Source organism: Colobus angolensis, unplaced genomic scaffold (genome assembly GCF_000951035.1).
Source record: "Colobus angolensis palliatus isolate OR3802 unplaced genomic scaffold, Cang.pa_1.0 Scaffold9, whole genome shotgun sequence".
In the NCBI taxonomy this organism is placed as follows: domain Eukaryota; kingdom Metazoa; phylum Chordata; class Mammalia; order Primates; family Cercopithecidae; genus Colobus; species Colobus angolensis.
Window position 1 is genome coordinate 8378189 of NW_012122931.1, and position 6649 is coordinate 8384837.

Below are 6649 nucleotides of genomic sequence, written 5' to 3' on the forward strand. Positions count from 1 at the left end.
CAACATGGTGAAACCCCGTCTCTACTAAAAATACAAAAAAAAATTAGCTGGGTGTGGTGGCCGGTGGCTGTAATCCCAGCAACTCGGGAGGCTGAGGCAAGAAAATCGCTTGAACCTGGGAGGTGGAGTTTGCAGTGAGCTGAGATTGCGCCATTGCACTCCAGCCTGGGGGACAATAGTGAAACTCCATCTCAAATAAAAAAAAGAGAGAGAGAATGGAACCCTTATACACTGCTAGTGGAAATATAAAATGGTACAACCACTTTAGAAAACATAAAGTTAGCATATCTGACTCAATATTCCACTCCTACATATCACCCAAGAAAAAATGGAAACAATATGTCCCCACAAAAACTTGTACACAGATGTTCATGGCAGCATTATTCACAATATCAAAAAATGTAAATAAACCAAATATCTATCAAGTGATGAATAGATAAATAAAATATGGTTTGGCTATACAATGGAATGTAAAAGGAAATGAAGTACTGATACATGCTATGACACGGATGAACCTTGAAAATATGCTGAGCGAAAGAAGCTAGACCACATATTATACGATCCCTTTTATATGAAATGTGCATAAGCAAATATATAGAGATAGAGGGTAGACAAAGTGGCTGTCTAAGGCTGAAGGGGAGGAGGATTTAGGGGCAACAAATTAGGAGTTTCTTTGGAAGAGGATGAAAGTGTTCTAAAATTAATTGTGATGTAAATATTCATTCACATATTCAGAGTTGTAAAACTCTGAATATACTAAAAGCCATTGAATTATACTCTTGCTCTTTTTTTTTTTTTTTTGTCTTTTTTTTTTTTTCCTTTTTGTGGAGAACGGGGTCTCGCTGTATTACCCAGGCAGGTCTCGAACTCCTGGGCTCAAGCTATCCTCCCGCCTCTGCCTCCCTGAGAGCTGGGATTACAGGCGTGAGCCACCGCGCCCGGCTTTTTTTTTTTTTTAAACAGTCTCACTCTGTTGCCCAGGCTGGAGTGCAATGGCATGATCTCAGCTCACTGCAGCTTCCAGCTCCTGGGTTTAAGCAATTCTCCTGCCTCAGCCTCCTGAGTAGCTGGGACTGCAGGCATACACCACAATACCTGGCAAATTTCTGTATTTCTAGTAGAGATGGGGTGTCGCCTTGTTGGCAGTCTTGTCCTGAACTCCTGACCTCAAGTGATCTGCCCATCTCGGCCTCCCAAAATGCTGGGATTACAGGCATGAGCCACCACGTCTGGCCGAATTATGCTCTCTAATCGGGTTAATTATATCTCAATAAAGCTGTTTTTTTGTTTGTTTGTTTGTTTGTTTTTTTGTTTTTGTTTTTGAGACAGAGTCTCACTCTGTCACCCAGTCTGGAGTGAGGTGGCACAATCTTGGCTTACTGCAACCTCCGCCTCCCAGGTTCAAGTGATTCTCCTGCCTCAGCCTCTCAAGTAGCTAGGACTACAGGCGCATGCCACTAGGCCCAGCTAATTTTTTGTATTTTTAGTAGAGACAGGGCCAGGATGGTCTTGATCTCCTGACCTCGTGATCCGCCCACCTCGGCCTCCTAAAGTACTGGGATAACAAGTGTGAGTCACCACACCTGTCCAATATAGCTATGTTTTAAAGTTATTGTTGGTCAGATGCGGTGGCTCCCACCTGTAATTCCAGCACTTTGGGAGGCCGAGGCGGGCAGATCACCTGAGGTCAGAAGTTTGAAACCAGCCTGGCCAACATGGTAAAACCCCGTCTCTACTAAAAGTACAAAAATTAGCTGGGTACAGTGGTATGCACCTGTAGTCCCAGTTACTTGGGAGGCTGAGGCAGGAGAATCACTTGAACCCAGGAGGTGGAGGCTGCAGTGAGCTAAGATCATACCACTGCACTCTAGCCTGGGCAGTACGGCAAGACTTCATCTCAAAAAAATGAATAAAATAATTAATTAAATAAAGTTATTGTAAAGTCTGGTCAATCCCATCATTCCCATGCTTAAATATGTGTAACAGGATGTGGAGAGGATCCTAGCTGTGCCCACTAGAGTTCACTGTCAAAGTGTGATGTGCTGGTGAAATGGGCACATTCTTAGTATCTGATGTATTTGAGTCATTCTCAATGAGGGAAAGGAACTTTTGAGCCACAGGAGGAAAGGAGGATTGGAGAAATCATCAAGGGTCAATCCTCAACCCAGCTGTCTTCGTACAGACTTATACTTCATGGAGAGCCAAACTTGGGATGGTTCAAGGAGTTGTTCTCATTAGAGATGCTGACCCATAAGGAAGGTGTGGCAGCCAGACTCTAAGGTGTCCCCACAATGCCCACCTCATGATGTCCCTGCCCTTGTGTGGGCAGGACCTGACTTGCTCCTAGCCAATAGAATGAGCCAAAGGCTTTAGGATGTATGTGATTGCATAACAGAAAACCGTAACCCATCTTGCTAGGAGACTCTCTTGCTGGTCTTGAAGATCGCCATGGTGAGAGCTGCCCTATAGAGAAGACCACGCAGCAAGGAACGGAGGGCAGCCTCCAGCCACCAGCCGGCAAGAAACTGGGGACCTTTGGCCAGGCACGGTGTCTCACGCCTGTAATTCCAGCACTTTAGGAGGCCGAGGTGGGCAGATCATGAGGTCAAAAGTTCAAGACCAGCCTGACCAACATGGTGAAACCCCATCTCTACTAAAAATACAAAAATAAGCTGGGTGTGGTGGCGCACACCTGTAATCCCAGCTACTCAGGAGGCTGAGGCAGGAGAATCGCTTGAACCCAGGAGGCAGAGGTTGCAGTGAGCCGAGATCATGCCATTGCACTCCAGCCTAGACAACAGAGTGAGACTCCATCTCAAAAAAAGAAAGGAAGGAAGAAAGGAAGGAAGGGAAGGAGGGAGGGGAGGAGAGGGGAGGGAAGGAGGGAGGGAGGGAGGGAAGGAAAAAAGAAACTGGGGCCCTCAGCCCAGCAGTCTGAAAGGAACAGAATGCTGCCAATAATCACATGAGCTCAGAAGCAGATCCTTCACCTGTTGAGCCTCAGATGCGACTGCAGTCACAGCCAACACCTTGATTATAGCCTGTGAGACTCTGCAGAAGAGGGTCTAGTGAAGCTGTCCCTGACCTATAGAAGCTGTCCCTGACCACTGAGATAATAAATGTGTGTTATTTTAAGCTGCCACATTTGGGATAAAATTGTTACACAGCGAAAGAACTAATACAGGCCACAACCGACTCTTTTCTGTTGCCTAAGAGGTAGCTCCTGCTCAGAGGCCATTGACACTGAAGTGTTATAAGGATTCTGGAATAAAGTATCCTCCAGATCCTGGTGGCTGGTATCTCTGGGGGCATCAGAAGACAGAAAATAGGGCGCAGGAAAGAGCACTGTCATTAGGGACACAGGTGCTTTTCCTGTGCACACAGGTACAATGGTTAGGTGCCACCAAGGGGCGTCAGGGAAAGCAGCCATCAATACGGGAAACAGGAAGGAGGTGGAAGAATAGGGACTGAGAGTGAAATTTTGAATTTGGTCAGTTCTAGGAAACAATCTTGGCTTTTCCACTTCCCATCTATGTGGCCTTGGACAAGTATCCAAAGCTCTTTATGCCTCTGTTTTCTCATTTCTGAGAAGATAATATCCAGAGCATCTATCTTGCAGGGTGCTCCTGAGGAAAAGTGAGTTAATCCTGTCGTGACCATGAGAATGCACCTGGCAGACTTCCAACTATAGGGAGGTTATCTGACCAAGGGCTCAGCTGCTGCACTCTGAAATCCATCAAAGCATTGGCACCAAAGCCATGTTACCCATGGGCTGCACCCAACAACTGACCATGGCTGGAATACTAAGGCAGGCCTGTCCCCGGGTGACAATGGGAGTCCTCTGGTGATAGACAATCTTTGGCTCAAAGACAGCCCGACAGCCTTGCTGATCGTTTGTTGGACTGTGTGTGGTCGTATGGAATGCTTCCACACACTCCCTTCCCTCTCTTCTTTACTTGAGGTCAGACTTGATTCACAGTCTGATGGCTCTCTCAACCTGTCCCAGCTCCCCGCCCATTTCCCCTGATGAAATCCTTGCATGTTTTTTGTTTCTTTGAGACAGCATCTCACTCTGTCTCCCTGACTAGAGTGTAGTGGTGCGATCTCGGCTCACTGCAACCTCCGCCTCTCAGTTCAAGTGATTCTCTTCCCTCAGCCTCCTGAACAGCTGGGATGACAGGCACGTGCCACCACACCTGGCTAATTTTTGTATTTTTAGTAGAGACGGGGTTTCCCCATATTGGCCAGGCTGCTCTCGAACTCCTGACCTCGTGATCTGCCCACCTTGGCCTCCCAAAGTGCTAGGATTACAGGCGTGAGCCACCACACCCGGCCAATCCTTGCATGTTTAATTCTGTTGTGGCACCTGCTCCTTAGTGAACCTGGACAGACACAAGAAGCACCAGGAATAGGCAGCGAAAATAGGTGGTGAGATGTGGATTTGGGATGATTCACCCACTGCTCAATAGGTACAGAGAATACCCTCCTCCTGCACAGATAGTCCCTGGAACAAGGTGGTGGCTCACATGCTAAAGATTTCACTGACAGCAACCTGGGAAAATATCCCCATGGAGGAGAATGCTGTGCTGGGCACATATTTTCCAGAGTCTGAAAAATATGGGGAGAACAATGTGGACAAAGACAGAATAAATTAATTGACTGACTGTGTTGGAGAAGGATAAGGAGAGACTGAGAGCTGTTCAGGGGCAGTTAAGGGCTAAGCATGAGAACCAGAGAGCTGGATGGTAGCTTATAAAAAGGCTCTTATCACCTGTGGTGGTGAAGGACAGACACAATTGAGTTGCAGGCTGAAGAGCCCTAGAGATGTTTGAATATTCAGGCAAGGAAGGTCTATTGTGTGAAGGTCAGGATCCCCTGGTAGGGGTAAACCAAGGATTCTAAAACATGGGATAAGGACATCTGGATGGATATGCCTGAGGATGTTGACTCCACGAGATAAACCCCCGGCCTCTCTGGGCTTCCCAGGCTGAGTTAGGACTGGAGCTATTGCTGCACTGGAAGATGCTGCAGAGGCTCTTCTGCCACAGGTGACACACGCCCCCGTGGGTGGTGCCCCTGCTTCCACTCCTGGCTGCCAGGCTGGAAACTAGGATTAAATCCCAAAGTAACCTGGCTGGGGAGAGACTGGACCAAACAAGGGAGAACAGAAATCCCCTCCCTAAATTGCAAAAATTAACCAGTTTGTGCTGGCACAAGCCAGGGGAGTACCCCTGACATTGGATTTGGCGGGTACTTGATCAAGGAAGCTGGAATGTAAGATTAGATAAGCAAGAAATCATTCACTTAGGGACACTTTCTCCAGACAAGGGATGTATTTATTTATTTATTTATTTATTTATTTATTTATTTGAGACAAGAGTCTCGCTCTGTTGCCCAGGCTGGAGTGCAGTGCTACAATCTCGGCTTACTGCAACCTCTGCCTCCTGGGTTCAAGTGATTCTCCTGTCTCAGCCTACCGAGTAGCTGGGACTACAGGCGCACACCTCCACACCCAGCTAATTTTTTTTTTTTTTTTAAGAGATGGGTTTTCACCATGTTGGCCAGGCTGGTCTCGAACTCCTGACCTCAAGTGATCCACCCACCTCAGCCTCCCAAAGTGCTAGGATTACAGGCGTGAGCCACCGCGCCCAGCCAGGACAAGGGATTTAATATCCCAGTGAGGAATACAGCTACTGGGGTGGCTCTCAGAAGCCTGGCGAAAACAATGGCCAATTCTCAGTGAAGTGGAAATTCTCTACCATCTTCCTCTACCCTGGCAGATGGCAGAAGTGGGCATGCTGAAACAGACATACGGTTGGTCCTCATTATTCATGGATTCCAGTTCCATATTTGTGAATTAGCCTGCTCACTACAATTTATTTGTATCCCAGAATGAATACTCGCAGTACTTTTGTGGTCATTCATGGACATGCACAGAACAGTAAAAATTTGAGTCAGTCTATATATACATTCCTGGCTGAGGTCAAACAACACTCTGTCTTCTTGTTTCAACTCTTGTACTATAAATAACTATCTTTTCTCCATCTATTTAGTGGTATATTTTTCATATTTTTTTGCTTTTTCTGGGTGATCGCACTGATTGAAGTGGCTCAGGTATAGCGCTGAAATGCTCTCTGGTGTTCCTGAGCACGAGCCAGCTGTGGTGGGACCTTACTGAGAATATATATGAGTTAGATAAAGCTTCATTCAGGCATAAGTTATAGTGCTGCTGGGTGTGAGTTTCATGTGTGTCCGTGTGTTTTTGTTTGTTTGTTTGCTTATTTATTTGAGACCAAGTCTCACTCTGTAGCCCAGGTTGGACTGCAGTGATGCGATCTCAGCTGACTGCAGCCTCCACCTCCTGGGTTCCAGTGATTCTCCTGCCTCAGCCTCCCAGGTAGCTGGGATTACAGGCACCTGCCACCGCACCCGGCTAATTTTTGTATTTTTAGTAGAGATAGGGTTTCACCATGTTGGCCAGGGTGGTCACAAACTCCTGACCTCAAGTGATCCGCCCATCTCAGCCTCCCAAAGTGCTAGGATCACAGGCATGAGCCACCACGCCCAGCCGAGTTTAATGTTAACAAATCAACAATGCATATTCACAAGGTATCTCTAAACAGAAACACACAAAATATAATTATATATT